General features: G+C 42.4%; 1 protein-coding gene across 13 annotated transcripts in view; it reads left to right on the top strand.

Moving 5' to 3' along the window:
* Positions 1–20,263, top strand: part of ARHGEF33 (Rho guanine nucleotide exchange factor 33) — a 124,111-nt gene that overhangs the window by 5,809 nt on the left and 98,039 nt on the right. For 11 of the 13 annotated variants that reach the window (XM_070069220.1, XM_051842978.2, XM_008254492.4 and 8 more), the window contains 2 exons: positions 1,980–2,036; positions 12,280–12,352. The gene's annotated coding sequence lies outside the window, so the exon portion shown is untranslated. Of the gene's footprint in view, positions 1–1,979; positions 2,037–12,279; positions 12,353–17,450; positions 17,494–20,263 lie in introns of all 13 variants that reach the window. The other 2 variants (XM_051842970.2, XM_051842971.2) reach the window with 2 other exon arrangements.

The raw sequence follows: 20,263 nt of genomic DNA, 5'->3' as shown, positions 1-20,263 counted from the left end.
ACACATCCCATCGTAGAGTGCTAGGTCAAGTCCGGGCCACTCTGCTTCTGATCCAACTTTCTGCTAATGTGCCTGGGAAGCAGTGGATGCTGACTCAAGTTGGGTAGGATATGGAAAGGTTGGACCCCTCGAATATTTCTGGTGGAAATGTATAATGCAGCCTCTGTGAAAGAAAGTTCCTCAAGCCGTTAGATACAGAGTTGTCATATGACTCAGCAGTTCCTAGGTATGCACCCAAGAGCACTGACTGCACACAAATGTTCACACCAACGTTGTTCATCCTATGGTCTGAGTGTGTGTGTCCTTCCAAAATTCATGTTGAAACCTAATCCCCTCTGTGGTTGCATTAAGAAGTGGGACCTTCAGTAGGTGATAAGGTCACGAGGGCTGAGCCCTCTGGGATGAAGATTAGTGTCCTTATAAAAGAGATGTGATGATAAAGCGGGATGGTGCCAGCTTCAAAGAAGAGAGCAAGCCCTGGCCCAACACTGACTCTGTGGTGCCCTCATCTCAGGCTTCTTAGCCTCTAGAACTGTGAGGAATACATTTCTGCTGATTATAAACTGTCCAGTCTAAGGTATTTTGTTAGAGCAGCTCAAGTGGACTAAGACATCCCTAATAGCCCAAACTAGAAACAACTCAAGTGTCCATTAACTAATAAATAAACAAAATATGGTTTTGTCCATACAATGGAATATTATTCAGCTATAAAAAATGATGTGTTGATATTACAACAGGAATAAATCTTGGAAACATTATGTTAAGTGAAAGGCGCCAGTCATAAAAGGTCATATATGGTATGATTTCATTTATTTGAAATGCCCAAAATAGGCAAATCCTCAGAGACAGAAAGTAGATTAGAAGTTGCCAGGGGAGGGAGGAATGGGGACACATGAGGTTTCTCTGGGGGATGATGGAAATGTTTTAGAAACAGATAGTGACAGTAGTGATGGTTGTGCAATTTTTTGAATTTACTAAAAACCACTGAATTGTTCATTTTTTAAAGGGTCAAATTCTGTGAATGGTATGTGAATTACATCTCAATTTCTTTAAAAAGCATATTGGTGTGTTGTCATATATTCTAGGCCCAGAAAGCTTCTTTACTTTGTAGGTAAAATAATTTGAAAATAGTTGGAAAAGTATATGTTGTCTACATACATCTGAATATTTTTTCAAAAGTGCTATTATTTAAAAACTGACAAAAATAGTACCTGTAACTTCTATTTCATTTCTTTATTTAAAATCTTGTGAATATTTATGGTTCTCAGTATATAATTGCCAAAAATATTTATACTTTTTGTTGTACAAATTAAATTTTACTTAAAGTGCCTTTTAAAATGTTTAAATGAAAATTATATTGTGTTACTCCCTTATAATTATAGCTTTTTATTTAATTTTTTAAAAAACCCTATTTATAAATGTCCAAAGGTGCATTTTCAAAATTGGACATTTTTGGATGCTTTGCTTAGCATTAGCTGGTATGGTTTTATAATTCACTATTATTGCTGTTGTACTGGAATTTGTAAGTAGATAAATACTGAACAAGTTAAGATGAAGTTATAATATATATATAATACAGATATACAAATATATATAATACAAATATAAAACTTATGGCAAATACTTTAGAGAGAAGAAACTGCTTCAAAATACATTTTTTCTCAGTATTTTTCTTCAAATTATTTAAAGTAGCAAGGTATGTATTTTACATTTAAAAATCTTTAACTTTCTATTGTTATTAACTTTTCAATGTACATGAACTCAATTTTCTAAGTCATTCCTCTAAAGCAGTTTTGTTCCTTGAAACTGAAGACTGTTCAGTTATTTGATTAGTTGGTTCTAGAATTTGACCTGGAGCTTATGTAATTAGGAGACTCTAGTTTTCCTCATTTAAAAACCTGGTTAGCATACGACAGTCTCGTTTTAGAGGAAGTCAGACCTCTCTACTCAATCTTTTTATAACCTTTAACTTAATTCAGAATCCAGATGAGCCTTTGTCTGAGGATGGTATAACCAGGGCAAGCAAGCAACATGGGGTAAGTGTAAGCTTTTAGTGCTTTAAAGATATTGAAAAGGGAAATATTTTTATAAGAGAAGCAGTTCTTATCAGATGGTACTAATTTAAATAGCAACTATGCTAACATTTATCTAAGGCAACCATTCAAAGAAATAACTTTTTATTCAAGTTATAGCAACTTATAAAACATTAATTAATTTCATTGCTTAATTTTTGTATTATGTCTTAATATGCTTCTGCAGGTTGTCAGCTAATGAAATATTTTGGGGGCTGAAGTTGTTCTGTGTTTTCAGATATTTAGTTGAAGCTGAGTTAAATTTTGAAAACCGTCTTAGGGAATGGTAGGATTTTTGATTTATATGTACATGTCTCTTTGGGATTAAAAATAATTAAGGAATAAAAAAGATTAGGGATGTAGGGAGGTTGGTTTATGCCTTTGTAACATAGAAAAAGGATAGAGGATTCTGTCTGAGTTCACTTTGCAGAAAAAAGGTGTGTGTTGATGAATTACACAGGGGCATTTATTAGTGAAATCTAATTATGAGAACTTTATGAGGTTTGAGGGACATGATGAAAGGAATTGAGTTTCACTTAAAAGTTTCTATTCTTTAAGTGAGGATAGTATTCCAGTGTAATTAGTGCAGAAATTATATCTGAGTTTTATGTGCTGGAACAGTAGTATTCTGAATATATAGAAATGTCTCTATATAGAAATCTATCATCCTTTTATCTTTTTAAAATAGCTCCTCTCCATAAAAATCATATTGCTGCAAATAGCATAGCTATTTCATTGAAGGCCATTTCAAAATAAATGATCAGAAATTTACTCTAGAGAAAAAATTTTGACACATTTATTCCAGTTTCCACAAATTAACATCTGCATTTTCGTTGATACCAAGGACTCTGAAAATGCCATCTAAACCTGTTTGAAAACTCAGAGGCTTTTGAAAAGAAGATCATCATACTATTGTTAACTTTAAATCCAAATATAATGATTTGTTTTGAAACTAAACATTAATAGATATGTCCATGTACTAATTTCCTAAACATTTGGTTGATTTGATCTGGAGCAGAACTGATGAGACCAACCCTTGGACCTTCTTTAGTCGGCTCCTTCCTTCCTCTTCTCTGTGCATGAGTGTGCGTCACGTATCTGGCCACTCGTAAACTAAGCAGTGTGTTTACAAAGACCCCTGTCCCTCTCCACCCTTTCCTTCTTTGCTCTTTTCCCTCCCCTCTCTTGCCTTCCCTATTCCTCCCTCCCTACTTTCCCCTTCCCCTCCCTCCCTTCCTTCCTCCCGTCCCATTTTTCTTTAAAAGCAGTGATTCTTAACCTTTTTGGGAGTCAAGGATTGCAATCAGAATCTTGTGAAAACAGTCCACACTTTTGAAAAAAAAAATCTAAAAACTCACAAAGTTTGCACATCATTTCCGGGAGATTTATAGGTGGTCCCAAACCCAATTCATGGATCCCAGGTGAAGAAACTTTACTTTTGCCTTTGATTTTAGAACTGGAGTATAAGTTTTTCCATTATTTTTATTAGTTTCTGGATTTTTATTAAATGTAAGAATCTTTAATTCTTACCTTCTCTCCAGGAATGGTGTCTAAATGATGATTTCCCCCCACCAATACACATACCCACACCCAACACACACACACTATTTACATGATAGTGAAAAAGTTTAACCAATATCCAATATCTGTCATGTTACTGCTGTTGGTTGGTCCCTGAGGACTTGATTAATCGTGGTGCCTTTCAAGAATGCTAGAAATCCCCTTGGGGGAAGTGCAAGGAAAAAAAAGTCCTCATTTTATTTGCAAGGCACTTTCAGTGCCCCGAATATGATGAATTAAACAAATAATAATTACTGAATATTATTATTATTATTATTATTCTGATGGGTAGCTTCAAGATTATTTTGTTTGTTCCTGCTTGATAAAAAGTTTAATACACATTAGCTCCTATTAAATATTCCTAAAATATCAGAAAAATAAACGGAGAGAGTAGCAGCTGTTTAGATGCTTAAATTGTGCATTTCAGGAAATGTGTAGAATTTATTTCCCAAGAATGAGCAAGTATCTGTGTTTTTTTGTTGTTGTTGTTGTTGTTTTGACAGGCAGAGTGGACAGTGAGAGAGACAGACAGAGAGAAAGGTCTTCCTTTTGCCGTTGGTTCACCCTCCAATGGCCACCGCGGCCGGCGCGCTGTGGCCGGCGCATCACGCCTATCCGATGGCAGGAGCCAGGTGCTTCTCCTGGTCTCCCATGGGGTGCAGGGCCCAAGCACTTGGGCCATCCTCCACTGCACTCCCGGGCCACAGCAGAGAGCTGGCCTGGAAGAGGGACAACTGGGACAGAATCCGGCGTCCCGACCGGGACTAGAACCCGGTGTGCCAGTGCCGCAAGGCGGAGGATTAGCCTACTGCCGGCGCCAGCCCAAGTATCTGTTTTGATGTGTCTATGGAACCAACCAATCTCCAAGTTATGTGAGGATATAATGTCCTTATTGGGTCTATGCAAGCCCTTCCTTTTTCCCTCAGGCTGTGCTGGCATGGTTTTAGTGAGCAAAAAAGAGGTGAATGTCAGAAAATTCTAATGCTCTCTGAAAAGACTCCTCCTCTTAAATTTTCATTGAATTCCTATGCGTGTGGTGGGTAGGGTGACTTAATAAAGATGAGAAAAGGGATAACTGGGGAGAAGTGGAAGAACCTCGCTGTGGAAGGTACCTTGACAGCTGCTATTTACGGTAGCACCTGCACAGAGGATGAACAATGGAAAGCAGGATGGTTGTACTTCTGCCTGAGATACTTTGAATCTTCTCTGTCTCCTAGTGGTCAGTGCAAACCTAATTGTCATGTGGTGAAAATAAAAGTTAAGTTTCTGCTAAAATTACAGAAATAACAAGTCCATTATTTCAGCATATTCAGTCTCCTTTTAGTATCCTGGTACAAGTAGGTTTAGAGTAATTTATATTTTTTATGAATATATTTTCTACTTCTGAATCTGGGAGTTTCAATCCAACTCTTTTTATTGGGAAAACATCCACTTAGCTCATGTAGAAACTTTTTAAATGTTTCTTTTTTTAATTTACTTATTTTATTTATTTATTTGAAAGGCAGAGTTACAAAGAAGCAGAGGCAGAGACAGAGAGAGAGAGAGGTCTTCCATCCGCTGGTTCACTCCCCAGATGGCCACAATGGCTGGAGCTGGGCCAATCCGAAGCCAGGAGCCGGGAGCTTCTTCCGTATCTCCCAGGCAGGTGCAGAGGTCCAAGGATGTTGGCCATCTTCTACTGCTTTACGAAGCCATAGCAGAGAGCTGGATCAGAAGTGGAGCAGCTGAGACTCAAATCGGCACCCATATGGGATGGCAGCACTGCAGGCAGTGGCTTTACCCACTACCCCACAGTGCTGGCGCCTGAAATGTTTCACGTCCTCCTTTCCTTTTGAATAGTCATTTCCCTAATCCAGGCCATCATTACATTTTATTTTTTAAAATTTATTTATTTGAGAAGCAGGGAGACAGAGATGAAGACAGACATCTACTGGAATCACCCCCAAAATGTCCATAATGCCTGGGGGCTGGGCCAGGTAAAAGCCAGGAACTCAGAACTCAGTCTGGGTCTCCCACGTGAATGACAGGCACCCAAGTACTTCAGTCATCACTTGCTGCCCCTCGGGTGTGCATAAGCTGAAAGCTGGAATCAGTAATAGAGTCAGACTTAAACCCAGGCCTCCTGTTATGGAATGATAGTAACCTAACCAGCAGCTTGACCATTATACAAAATGCCTGCCCGTGCTTAGATTATTAAAGGTGCCTACCCACTGGTATCTTTGTAGCTGTCTTTTCTTTACTTTTTTTTTTTTAGATTTATTTATTTTATTTGACTTTCCATGCTCCCTAGGATCCCTAAATTTACCTACACTTTGCACTCAGTTCCTTTGCTGATCTTCTTTTTACCATTTCTCCCTATCAAGCAAAGTCATCTCACATCCCGTCTTCCTTATGAAACGCTTTGTAGTTACCACAACTGGAAGTACCTCTTCTCCTCTGATAGTTTTAGTTACTTTATGCTCTTCTTATATCTTTTTTCTTTTTTTTTTTTTAAGATTTATTTTATTTATTTGAAAGGCAGAGTTACAAAGAAGCAGAGGCAGAGACACAGAGAGAGAGAGGTCTTCCATCTGCTGGTTCTCTCCCCAGATGGCCACAACGGCCGGAGCTGCAGCAATCTGAATCCGGATCGGAAGAAGAGCAGCCAGGACTAGAACTGATGCCCATATGGGATGCCGGCACTGCAGGCCAGGGCTTTAACCCATTGCTCCACAGCGCCGGCCCCTATGCTCTTATTGCATCTGTCCCAATCTATCATATATTATGACTTTCTGTTTCTTAACTTTCCTGCTAAACTGTAAGCTCTTTGAAGCTGGGACAATGTCATCTTTATCTTTATTTTTTTAAGATTTATTTATTTGAAAGTCAGAATTAGAGAGAGATGGAGAGAGAGAGAGAGAGAGAGAGAGATCCTTCATCTGCTGGTTCACTCCCCAAATGGCCACAACAACTAGGGCTGGGCCAGCCTGAACCAGGAGAGAGGAGATTCATCTGGGTCTTCTAAGTATGTGGCAGGGGCCCAAACGCTTGGGCCATCCTCCACTACATTTCCCAGGCCATTAGCAGGGAGCTGGATCAGAAGTGCAGGAGCTGGGACAGGAAAAGGCACCCATGTGGGTTGCTGGCATTGCAGGCAGCAGCTTTATTTGCTATGCCACAAAACTGGCCCTTCATCTTTATATTCCTCTCAGTAATTGGTACAATATATTCTTTTAAAAAAGATTTATTTACTTATTTGAAGGTCATAGTTATACAGAAAGAGGAGAGGCAGACAGAGAGAGAGAGAGAGAGGTCTTCCATCTGCTGGTTCACCCCCCAATTGGCCACAATGGCTGGAGCTGCGCCAATCCAAAGCCAGGAGCCAGGAGCCAGGAGCTTCTTCTGGGTCTCCCACACGGGTGCAGGGGCCCAAGGACTTGAGCCATCCTCCACTGCTCTCCCGGGCCACAGCAGAGAGCTGGATTGGAAGTGGAGCAGCTGAAACTTGAACAGGTGCCCATATGGGATGCCGGCACTGCAGGCAGTGGCTTTACCCGCTATACCACAGCCCTAGCCCCGGTACAGTATCTTTTACATGGTATATGTTTTGTTTTGTTTGTTTTTTTTTGTTTTTGTTTTTTGTTGTTGTTGTTGTTGTTGTTTTTGACAGGCAGAGTGGACAGTGAGAGAGAGAGACAGAGAGAAAGGTCTTCCCTTGCCGCTGGTTCACCCTCCAATGGCCGCCGCGGCCGGCATGCCTGCGGCCAGCGCACCGCGCTGATCTGATGGCAGGATCCAGGCACTTATCCCGGTCTCCCATGGGGTGCAGGGCCCAAGGACTTGGGCCATCCGCCACTGCACTCCCTGGCCATAGCAGAGAGCTGGCCTGGAAGAGGGGCAACCGGGACAGAATCCCTTGCCCCCACCGGGACTAGAACCCAGTGTGCTGGCACCGCAAGGCGGAGGATTAGCCTAGTGAGCCACGGCGCCAGCCTACATGGTATATGTTTAATAAGTACTTGTTGAATTAAAATGAACACTTTTTCCTATAACCTACAAAAGAAATCTGAAAATTTAATTTTAGCCAAGCTCACTTCTTTCTTTTCTAATAATGTGGCCCATTTTCCAAGTTCCTGCCTGAGGAGCTGACATGAGTGAGTAATATCCAAAATATGGGCAATGCAAAGGTAAAAAGTGAGAACAAGGGTTCGAGTGACACACTATAGGCTTCTGAAGAAGGAAGAAGGAAGAATTTGTTGTGAATAAACAGAGATTACATGTAGGCTTCAAGGGAATGTGAGAAAACATTCCAGAATTAAAAATTGTTCTTGGATAGCTTACGCCACGGTTCACTAGGCTATTCCTCTGCCTGCGGCGCTGGCACTCTGGGTTCTAGTCCCAGTTGGGGCACCGGTTCTGTCCTGGTCGCTCCTCTTCCAGTCCAGCTCTATGCTGTGGCCCAGGAAGGCAGTGGAGGATGGCCCAAGTGCTTGGGCCCTGCACCCGCATGGGAGACCAGGAGGAAGCACCTGGCTCCTGGCTTCGGATTGGTGCAGCGTGCCATCCATAGTGACCATTTGGGGGGTGCACCAACAGAAGGAAGACCTTTCTCTATGTCTCTCTCACTTCTAGCTCTGCCTGTCAAAAAAAAATTGTTCTTGGTTTTAGATAGTATCCTGGAAGGGCCAGAATATAAGTAGGGAATTGGTTCATCCACCTGTGATGGAAAAAGCCAAAATAATAGTGGCTTCAACAGCCATAAGTCTCTCTCTTTCTCAAGCTTATACAATTTAATTAATTAATGTCAGAGACAGAGATTGAAACAGACACACACACACACACACACTCATGGGGTGGGAAGAAAGCTAATCACTGGTTTACCCTCAAATATACAAAACAGGCAGGACTGTACCAGTCTCCAGAGCTAGGAACTGCAGATCTCAAAGGTTCCCCTCATGGGCAGCAGAGATCCAACCACTTGAGCCATTCTCACTGTTTCATATGATCCACAGCAAGAGAAAGCTGGATTCAGGAGCCAGAGCCCAGCATCAAACCCAGGTACTCCAATAAGGAGCACAAGCGTCCCAGACAGCATCCCAGTTGCTAGGCTAAATGCCCATTTCTCTCTTAGGTTAAGATAGAAAAGCCTAGGCAGTCCAGAGCTGTTAGATTGGTTCCTCTTGTCTTGCTCTTCTGCCGTCTTCAGTGTACCTGCCACCTCTTGGTCAAAGAAGTTGCTAGGGCTCTGCCTGTCTCATCAGTGTTCAGCCGGTAGAAAGGAGGAATTGGAAGAGGAGGAGTGTTCTCCTTTTTAAGGAGACTTCCCAAAGGTCACTCCCATTATTTCTGCTAATACAAGTTTCACATGGTTAGAAACCTAACTCACTGTGAGGGAGAATGGGAAATATAGTCTTCTAACTGGGCTACTAAAGTAAAAGGGGAGAATGGATGCTGGCTGGCATGAGCAGTGTCTGACAGGGCCAGTATCATGCCTTCCTTTGCTTCTCTTAGTCCTTCAAAACAAAGTACAGTGTTACGAGGAGTGGGCATTTAGCCTAGCGGTTGAGACCCCTTGTCCTGCATGAGAGCACCTGGGTTCAGTGCCCTGCTTTGGTCCCTGATCCCAGCTTCCTGCCCACGCAGACTCCGGGAGACGTGATGATGACTCCCACACATGAGAACTGGTTTGTGTTCCCAGCTCCCAACATCATCCCTAGCCCTGCTCATTCCAGCCTGAGTCCTGGCAGTTGCCATCATTTAGGAAGGGAACCACTGGATAGGAGTTCTCTCTTGGTCTGTGTCTCCCTTGCTCTCTGTCTCTCTACCTCTCAAGTAAATAAAGAAAGAAATAATTTTTTGAAGAAATTATACCATTATGCACAAGAGTAATCTTTTCAGAAAAATTTTAAGTAAAGTTTAGGGAAAAAAAAGAGCAAGCCAAACGGTCACTAAAGATTCCCGAGCATAAAGGACAGCCCCTGACAGAATGACAGTGGTGACCAAGTAATCCTTTGCGCCCACCTCCACCACATCCCAGTGCCCCTCTTCATCCCCCTTAGTCCTCACGTCTCAGCTCTGAGGTGAGTGTTGTTATTGCTGTGCCAGTTGTACAGGCAGATCAGGAAACCGAAGTCCAGAAAAATTCAGTGAGTTGCACACTGTCCAAGAGGCTACAGAGAATGAAAACTAAATGAAACACACACCTGACTTGGGATCTGCTGTATAGCCGGCAGAAACCATAGGAATCATAGACTGTTTTCCAAATGGATTTGTACTTAATTTTGATTTTAAATCACCTCAATTAGCCACTACAGAAAAATCTATTACAAACTTAATTTCACTTGTCACTTGAAGTGATGATGATTTCTTTTTAATAGGAGATACTTTTCTTTAAAAAAAGATTTATTTATTTATTTGAAAGTCAGAGTTACACAGAGAGAGGAGAGGCAGAGAGAGAGACAGAGAGAGGTCTTCCATCTGATGGTTCACTCTCCAATTGGCCGCAACGGCAGGAGCTGCGCTGATCTGAAGCCAGGAGCCAGGAGCTTCCTCTGGGTCACCCACATGGGTGCAGGGGCCCAAGGACTTGAGCCATCTTCTGCTGCTTTCCCAGGCCATAGCAGAGAGCTGGATCGGAAGTAGAGCAGCTGGGTCCCGAACCAGTGCCCATACGGGATGCCAGCACTTCAGGCCAGGGCGTTAACCCACTGCGCCACAGCACTGGCCCCAATAGAGGATACTTAAAAAAACAACAACCTGGATTTTTGTTTTTCAATATTTTAGAGTCAGATGAATTGGTTTGAATGCTTCTGATTCAGCAAAGCCCTCTAAGCCATGTTGCAGTGCCCCAGCTATTTTTTAACACATAAGAATTTATTTTTACTAGTCACTCCAACAAAACAAAAACTGAGGTGGCTTGACTACTCAATATCAACTGACTTAAAAATTGAAAGACTGTGATAGGCATTTGGTGCAGCAATTAATTGGGCTATCTGCATCCTACATTAGAGAGCCTGGATTCAGGGCCTAGTTCCACTTCTGGTTCTTCCTGCTAATGCACACCCTGGAAGGCAGCAGGTGATTGCTCAAGTATGTGAGAGACCCAGATTAAATTTAGGCTTCTGGCTTCTGCCTAGCCTCAGCTGTTGTGGGCATTTGAGGAGTAAATCAGCAGCTGGAAGATCTCTATCTCTCTGTCTCTCTGCTTTTCAGATAAATAAATTGTTAAAAATATATTTAAAATGTTTATTTTAAAATGACAGACTAGGAGAAACAAGGACCTTTTTTATAATTTTTAAAAACTTATGGGCCGGCGCCGCGGCTCACTAGGCTAATCCTCCGCCTAGCGGTGCCGGCACACCGGGTTCTAGTCCCGGTCGGGGCGCCGGATTCTGTCCCGGTTGCCCCTCTTCCAGGCCAGCTCTCTGCTGTGGCCAGGGAGTGCAGTGGAGGATGGCCCAGGTGCTTGGGCCCTGCACCCCATGGGAGACCAGGAAAAGCACCTGGCTCCTGGCTCCTGCCATCGGATCAGCGCGGTGTGCCGGCTGCAGCGCGCCGGCCGCGGCGGCCATTGGAGGGTGAACCAACGGCAAAGGAAGACCTTTCTCTCTGTCTCTCTCTCTCACTGTCCACTCTGCCTGTCAAAAACAAAACAAAAACAAAACAAAGCAAAACAAAACTTATATAAGGTGAACAGATTTCATGTATTTCATATATATAGATTTTAGAGCATAGTGATACTTCCCACCCTACCCTCCCTCCTGCCCATGTTCCCTCCCTCCTCCTGCTTTTCTTATTCTTTCTTTTAACTTTTACAATGACATACCTTCTTTTTAAAGATTTATTTATTTATTTTAAAGGCAGAGTTACAGAGAGGCAGGAGAAGAGAGAGAGAGAGAAAGAGAGAGGCCTTCCATCTTCTGGTTCACTTCCCAAATGGCTGCAGTGGCCGGAGCTGGGCCAACAGAAGCCAGGAGCTTCTTCCTGGTCTCCCACGTGGGTGCAGGGGCCCAAGCACATGGGCCATCTTCTACTGCTTTCCTAGACCATAGCAGAGAGCTGAGTCAGAAGTAGAGCAGCCAGGACTCGAACTGGTGCCCATATGGGATGCTGGCACTGCAGGCAGCAGCTTTACCTGCTACACCACAGTGCCAGCCCCACAATGACATACTTTCAGTTTATTTTATAATCACAAGTTTAACCCTCTACTAAATAAAGAATTCAACAAATACTAAAAAGAAAAAAACATTGTTCTTCAACAAGCAGATACCGGGCTGTAAACAATAATTAATTCTCAAAATGTCAGGGCTGGTGCTATGGCACAGTAGGTTAATACTCTGCCTGTGTGGCCAGCATCCCATATGGGCACCAGTTCTAGTCCTGGCTGTTTCTCTTCTGATCTATTTCATTTCACTGAGTATAATGATTTCCAGTTGTATCCATTTTGTTGCAAAAGACAGAATTTCATTCTTTTTTATGGCTGAATATTATTCCAAAGACCTTTACTTTTTTGCTTTATATAGTTCTGAACTATTAGGAACATTTTGACTATTAGAACATTTATAATGAATATATAATAAAAAAGCTTTTAATTATAAACCTACAGGGAGAAAGGATGGTATAAAATGCAAGATACCTGTCATGATCAATGGCATTTTGTTTTTTACAGAACCTCTAGAGAAATAATGAAGAAGACGTCAAAAAACATGATGTGATGTCTCCTAGTAGAGACAGGGCACGAGGTGAGTGTAAATTGTGCAGAAATTGTTGTTAGCAAGAACACAGGTGAACTGAGAGCTTAGTTTAAACCAGTGATCATTCTTGAAGTAGTTGTGTTATAAATTGCTGCAAACGCTTTTGTAACCCTAATTTCTTTGAAAATCATTGATAAGGTGGTGACTTAACCTACTGCACCACAACACCAGTTGGTTAGGGATTACTTTACCAGTTAGTAGTCAGGGAAAAGAGCTACCTTTTAATTAGCCATATTACATCAGTTTTACTGCTAATATGATCACTTATCCCAGGTATTGAGACGAGAAGGAATTATGCTTTATTTTTATTCTTAAAAAATATTTATTTATTTATTTGAAAGGCAGAGAGAGAGAGACATGCGCACGCACACACACACGGACACACATATACACAGATATCATCCATCTGCTGGTTTACTCCCCAAATGCCTACAACAGCCAGGGCCGGGACAGTCTGAAGCCAGAAGCCTGGAACTCTATCCAGGTCTCCCATATGGATGGCAAGGGTTCAAGTACTTGAGCCATCTTCTGCTTCCTTTTCAGGTGCATTAGCGGAGAGCTGGATCAGGAGCAGAACAGCTGATACTCAAGCTTATGTTCCAATAAGGGATGCTGACGTCACAGGCGTTGGCTTAACTCACTGCACCACAACACCAGTCCCATAATTATTTTTATAATTTGGCTTTTAAAGCAAAGCACAGAAATAATAGCCTAGTGGGTCTATTTCTATTTGGCTGTACTTAACCTAACATACCTAACTAAAAATCCAATGTTAGTCTCACCTGCTTCTTGGCACTGGCTTCAGAAAGTCTCAAGGATGTTTTACTTGATAAATACTATTTATTTATTTTTAAAGATTTATTTATTTCAAAGAGTTACGGAGAGACAGCAGGAGAAATAGAGATCTTCCATCTCTCCCCAAATGGCCTCAATGGCCGGAGTTGGGAGCTTCTTCTGGGTCTCCCATGTAGGGTCAGGCCCCAAGCCCCAGCACAGAAGCAGGGTGCTGGATTGGAAGTGAAGCAGCTGGGGCTGAACCCAGTGCCCATATGAGATGCCGGCATTGCAGGCGGCAGCCTTACCCTTCACGCCACAATCCCAGCGACTATTATTTATTATTCATTTACATTTTTACTTATCAGATGCTATAGACCTTCAAACTTCCAAGAGTAAATTGTATATATATTGTGTATTACTCTCTGTATAATACGTGTTCTATATAATATTTGTTAAATACAAAGAAGCATTTGGTTTTTGCCAAAGGGTAGAGCTCTGAAAAATTTCTCAGTCTACATATTTAGAAAGTGAACTTTTGTTTAAAGAAATTTTATAATTAAGGTGAAATAGCACTGATTTTTCCAGTTTTCCTTTTCCAACTCATTAATTTAAAAAGGGAGGGTCCTTGCTATTGATATGAACAAAAAAGTTATATGGATGTTTGCTTTTTGTTTTTTATTAGGGAAAGAAAGAACCACAAACATTCCCTGAAATTAAATTAAATTTAACCTAACTTGTATTGAGTTCTTAAACTTTTCACATGTCAGAGGAATGTGGGCCGGCGCCGCGGCTCACTAGGCTAATCCTCCGCCTAGCGGCGCCGGCACACCGGGTTCTAGTCCCGGTTGGGGCGCCGGATTCTGTCCCGGTTGCCCCTCTTCCAGGCCAGCCCTCTGCTGTGGCCAGGGAGTGCAGTGGAGGATGGCCCAGGTGCTTGGGCCCTGCACCCCATGGGAGACCAGGAAAAGCACCTGGCTCCTGGCTCCTGCCATCGGATCAGCGTGGTGCGCTGGCCGCAGCGCACCAGCCGCGGCGGCCATTGGAGGGTGAACCAACGGCAAAGGAAGACCTTTCTCTCTGTCTCTCTCTCTCACTGTCCACTCTGCCTGTCAAAAAAAAAAAAAAAAAAAAAAAAAAAAAAATAAATAAATAAATAAATAAATACATGTCAGAGGAATGTGAATAAATGATATAAATATATTTATTTTTAAAATTCAAGTTAATTTTGAACCCTTCCCAAAAATTATGAATGTTTAAAAATATATGATCATTTTAAAAATTGAGTAAAATTGCCACTATAAGGAGATGTGCTATGCTTATCTTGAGGCTTCAAGTCCAGAACTATAGAAGGATAAAATATTATGCTAAGTGAAGTAAAGTGGACACAAGCACCATGTTATTTCACCTATATGTGGAATCTAAAAAAGTTGAACCCATAGAGAGTAGAATGGTCATTACCAGAGGCTGCTGGTGGGTGGGTGAGAAGGTGGAATGGAGAGTTGTTGGTCCAAGGGCCCAAGCTTCAGGAGGAATACGGTTTTGAGATCTATGGCACAGCAGAATGATTATAGTTATTGTGTTGTAGATTTCAAAATGGCTAGGAATAAATTTCAAGTGATCTCACCCCAAAATAGTAAGTACATGAGGTATTAGATATATTAATTAGCTTTTTCAGTCATTCCCATGGGTATACATGTATTACAACATTGTGTTGTACCCCATAAATATATGCAAATTAAGATTTTTTATAAAAAGAACCAGGAAACTTCCAAGTGCAATAGTGACAAATAATATATGGTGCCTACCATGGTGGAGCTTGTGGTGCTGTGTGTGAAATAGACATGGAGCTATTATGTATAATTCCCAGTAGGAAGAGGTACTAATAATATGGCAGAAGAATGTAGTAGAGGGGCCAGTGCTGTGGCATAGTAGACTAAGCCTCCACCTGCAATGCCAGCATCCCATATGGGCACTGATTTGTGTCTCAGCTGCTCCTCTTCCAATCCAGCTCTCTGTTATGGTCTGGGAAAGCAGTAGAAAATGGCCCAACTACTAGGGCCTCTGCATGCACGTGGGAGACATGGAAGAAGCTCCTGGCTCCTGGCTTCAGATCAGCCCAGCTCCGGCCGTTGTGGTCATTTGGGGAGTGAACCAGAGAATGGAAGACCTCTTTCTCTCTTTCTCCTCTCTCTCTCTCTCTCTCTGCCTCTGTCTCTCTGTAACTCTGCCTTTGGAATAAATAATTTTTTTAAAGAATGCATAGAAGAGAGACTGACTAGTTTTGACTTGGAGAATTAGGACAGGCTTCATAGAGAAGGAGGTGTTTGATTTGAGCCTTGAAAGATGACAGCTTTTCACTAGGTAAGGAAAAATGCTTGAGGGGTGGAGGATGAGAGAGACAAACGAACAGAAGCAAGAGCTACTGAGGTGGGGCTTCTGGGATTTAAGATTGAGGTCCCACAAGGCAGAGCTGGATCAAGATATCTGAGGCAGGCTAAAACCCTGACACATCCAATGGATTTGCTTCCAATATGCAGCATTTGAGTGGAGACTGACCCCTGCATGAGGGGGGTGGACAAGGAAGGCCCAAGGGCAGACCTTAGCTTCCAGTCCAGGTGCGACAGCAGTTCAGCTCTGGCCTTACACTGACTGCACCACTCAGCAGAAAAAAGTCCTACAAGAAAAGTCAGGCCCAGCCTTCTTTGATGGCTTTTTGGTGACACCTATGGCTACTCTAGGCTGCTTTTAGGATGTCCTACTCCCACTGTAAACATATCCACACACACATTTACTTATTTGCTACCTCAGGGAATTTTTTGAGACTTTCTTTCTCTCTTTCTCTCTTTCTCTCTTACTCCCTTTCTCCCTTTCTCCCTTTCTCCCTTTCTCCCTTTCTCTCTCTCTCTTCCTTCCTTCCTTCCTTCCTTCCTTCCTTCCTTCCTTCCTTCCTTCCTTCCTTCCTTCCTTTTTTTTTTTTTGACAGCCAGAGTTAGTGAGAGAGACAGAGAGAAAGATCTTCTTTTTCCACTGGTTCACCCCTCAAATGACTGCTACAGCCAGTGTGCTGCGGCTGGTGCGCTGCGCTGATCCGAAGCCAGGAGCCAGGAGCTTCCTCCTGGTCTCCCATGGGGTGCAGGGCCCAAGCACTTGGGCCATCCTCCACTGCACTCCTGGGCCACAGCAGAGAGCTGGACTGGAAGAGGGGCAACCGGGACAGAATCTGGCACCCTGACTGGGACTAGAACCTGGTGTGCTGGCGCCGCAGGCAGAGGATTAGCCTAGTGAGCTGTGGCATTGTTTCCAATCACATGAAGTGCGTTCCTTGAGACAAATCCTGTGTAGTTTTCTCACATTTCCAAGGAAGTCTCAGTGCCTGTGAGATACTCCTACAGGAGCCGCTCTCTCTAATCCAGCTCTCACCCAGAGCAGCCAAGTAACTGGTTGCTGGAGAGCTCCTTCCTCCCCACATCAGGGCTAGAGCTGCTGCTGCAGAGGCAAGCTGTCCATTCTGGCCCCCGCAGTGGTAACCAGCTCCTGCAAGGGGCTCATTTCTGGACTCGAAGCTTTTTACCTCAGAAGATGCTTCACATATAGTCCATCCTCGGAAGACCTTTACCTCTAGACTACCCAGGAATGTTTGCTTTTTCTTCTATCTCTATTAATCTCAGGTTAAGGCAGAGTTTCCAGCTTTGTCCTAAGCAAAAAATGCAAAACATAGTAATAATTGCAGCTAGAGACTTAAACATATACACAAGACTGAGCTATCAGGCTCTTATGGAGGTTAAGTAATTTTCCCAAGGTCAACCAGCTGTGTCATTCATGGACCTGGGATTTAAATCCAGGTCACCCATCCTTCAGAGCTCATCTTCTCCATTCCCAACCCCAATGGCACATACGGTGATTCTCAGTGTTGCTCTCAATTAACTAAACTGTTAGCTGATAATGGAACCGTGTGTGTGTGTGTGTGTGTGTATGTGTGTGTGTGTGTTTGTGTGTGTGTGTGTGTGTTTTAAATCTCTGAAGATCAAAAGGGATAGAATTATAGTGCTGATAACAGGTCGTGTGGTTGAATATTTGGGATATATATTTGGGTTGATATTTGGAATATATAACTCAGCCATTTCCACTTATGTGACCCATCTCACTGAGATTTAAGTAGTGTTCTCAGATCCCATGATTATGATATTTGTACAAGAAATTGGGACTCTGTAGAGAACCATCTTATTTTTTCTGTCTCAATAGCTTAAGGCTTAGTCAAGTCACTTAACCTCTATGGACCTCATTTTTGTTTTCTTTCTCTTTTTTAAAGATTAATGCATTTTATTTGAAAGGCAGAGTGACAGAGAGAGAAGGTGAGCAATCTTCCATCTGTTAGTTCATTCCCCAAATACCTGCAACAACCAGGACTGGGTCAGGCTGAAGTTATGAGCCAGGAGCCTCTGAGCTGGGACTTGAACCAGCATTCTGATATGGGATGCTGACATCACAAGTGGTGGCTTAACACACTGCACTACAACACCGGCCCCATGACCTCACTTTCTTTATTTATAAAGGTGTCAGTGTTTGGTTGGCTGAACTCTGAAGTCTTTCAGTTTCGTTTTCTTTCTACTCCATGCTGAATCCTCAGTTTATGTTGAAAGTCATTCTGATGGGTGCAGCTTTCTTTTCTTTGGTCTTTCCTGTGATTGGTTCATTCATTTATTCAACAGCTATTATTATTCAACAGGCCCTATTCTGTGCAAGACCCTGGGTTAGACCTTGGGGAAATGCAGAGTGAGCAAAAGTACCCAAGCCAGGGTGGGCATTTGGCACAGTGGTTAAGATGCTGGTTGGGACACCTGCATCCCATATCAGAGTACCTGCATTTGAGTCATACCTCTGCTTCTGAACCAGCTTCTTGCTAGTGGGCGTCCTGGTAGGTAGCAGATAATGCTTCAAATACTGGGGTCCCTGCCATGCACATGAGTGACCTTTACTGGGTTCTGGGCTCTTGGTTTCGACCCAGCCCAGCCATCACTATTGCAGGCATTTGGAGAGTGAACCAGCAGATGGAGAACATTTATCTGTCTTTGTCTCTCTGCTTTTCAAATGATGCAAACAAATATATATTAGAAAGAGGTTTTTTATTTTAAATAAAATGCCAAGCCTTCATAAGTTAGGACTGTGGGGCTAGGATGGTCAATGAACAAATCTGATAAATCAAATGATAATGAAGGGGAGATAGGGAATGTGGTGGTCAGGAAAGACCTTCCAAATAAAATGACATTTAAATTTAATTCCTGGGGGTTATGGCCATTAACAATATATTTTCACAAACCATGGTACCTAAATTAACAATATCTTAAGAAGCAGATCTGTTTTGTAAGGAACTTTATATCCAAATTTGCAGTATTTCTCTATACCATAAGTTAGAGGAAGGACCCAAGCTGAACAACATATAGGGAAGAGTTGAAGATCCAAGGACTAAGCTAGAAACCCTGCTGTTAAAGGAGTAAGATATTTTTTAGATTCATCCTGCACATGTTGCTTCATTCACAGCCTATCACAAATTTTGTTTTCATGATCAGGAGTAGACCAGGAGCATGGATCCCAAGACAAATGAATGGCAGACCCTAGAGGCCAAAGACAAGTCTTGTGGGTGTTTCAAGGAAAAAAGAGGGCATGCTTCAGGAAGTGAAATTTCTAAGATGCATCCCAAAGTAGATGAGAGGAGAAAAGATTTGACTTTACCTTAAATCCAAAACATTAGAATCTCACATACATAACAAGAGCTAAGTCATTGTAGATCATCCTATTTTATGATCCTGGGATCCCGCAAATGCCCTTTAGGGCCTTGATAGAACACGAAATCCCTTTATTCTACTCTTCCAATATGGATTTTCTTTAGTCAATACTTTCTCAGTCTCTACATCCATAACTGTTGTTTACCAGGTTTTTAGATGTAGGAACCCCTAATTAATTCATAACTGACAATTAATTGGGAAGATCATGTGCTAAATGGTTGTCAGTGACAGTGTTTGGGCAGGTTGATTGTCTTTGTGAGCAAACTTCTACTCTATGTAAGAACATACAGTGACACCAGGGGATACTATGAGGTAGAAAAAAGAGCCTCTTTTCTCAAGAAGATTATAATCATTTAGAAAGTGAGATGATTTACATAAAATAGATAACAGTAGAAAAATCATGGATTTGATTCCAACTGAATTCTGTAGCTAGTCTGACAAAGGAAAGATATTGAAGGGGAAGTTTCCAGAGAAGGAGTAGACCTGAGTTAGGCTTTGGGGAATGAGTAATTATCTGACAGTTAGGGTAGGGTGAGGAGGACAGCCCAGGCAACTGAGAAACAATGAGGTAAAATAAGAATGGTGGTTGTGAGTGAGACTGAAGACGCTGAAGATTCCCACATGCTGGAAACAAGGTTGGAGGGGAAGGTCAGGGACATCATGTGGATCTTGAGGTTTGCATTTTTTTCCAATTATTTGATTATTTTATTGAGTTTTTTTTTTTTAAAGATTTACTTATTTGAAAGACAGAGTTACACAGAGGCAGAGAGAGAGAGAGAGAGAGAGGTCTTCCATCCGTTGGTGCACTCCCCAAATGACTGCAACAAGAGCAGGGCTGACTTGAAGCCAGGAGCCAGGAGCTTCTTCCTGGTCTCCCAAGCAGGTGCAGGGACCCAAGGACTTGGGCCATCTTCTACTGCTTTCCCAGGTCATAGCAGAGAGCTGGGTCAGAAGTGGAGCAGCCAGGACTAGAACCAACACCCATAAGGGGTGCCAGTACTGCAGATAGCAACTTTACCCACTACGCCACAGTGCCGGCCCCTGTATTTTATTTTCACAATGAAGGAAAGACCTATTAATGTTTTTGAGGAGGACTAAGAGGTGATCAAAGTGATGTCAAAAGGAAACTAGTCAACTAGCAGTTAAGAGAGCTGATAAACTAATTAGCATGCCTCTACAGATATTTAGGCACAAGTCAGGGTTGAACCTAAGAAGCAACACTGAAAAGGGAAGGAGAAAATTAGAGACACCTTCCAAAGGAAGACTCCCAAAGATTTCCCACCTCTTGGTGGTAGGATGGGAGGAAAGTGCCAAGGTCAGGGGTGCTGTTGGTGCCAGG

This window comes from Oryctolagus cuniculus, chromosome 2 (assembly GCF_964237555.1).
Source record: "Oryctolagus cuniculus chromosome 2, mOryCun1.1, whole genome shotgun sequence".
NCBI classification, from domain to species: Eukaryota; Metazoa; Chordata; class Mammalia; order Lagomorpha; family Leporidae; genus Oryctolagus; species Oryctolagus cuniculus.
This window is presented reverse-complemented; position numbering and strand designations above follow the sequence as displayed.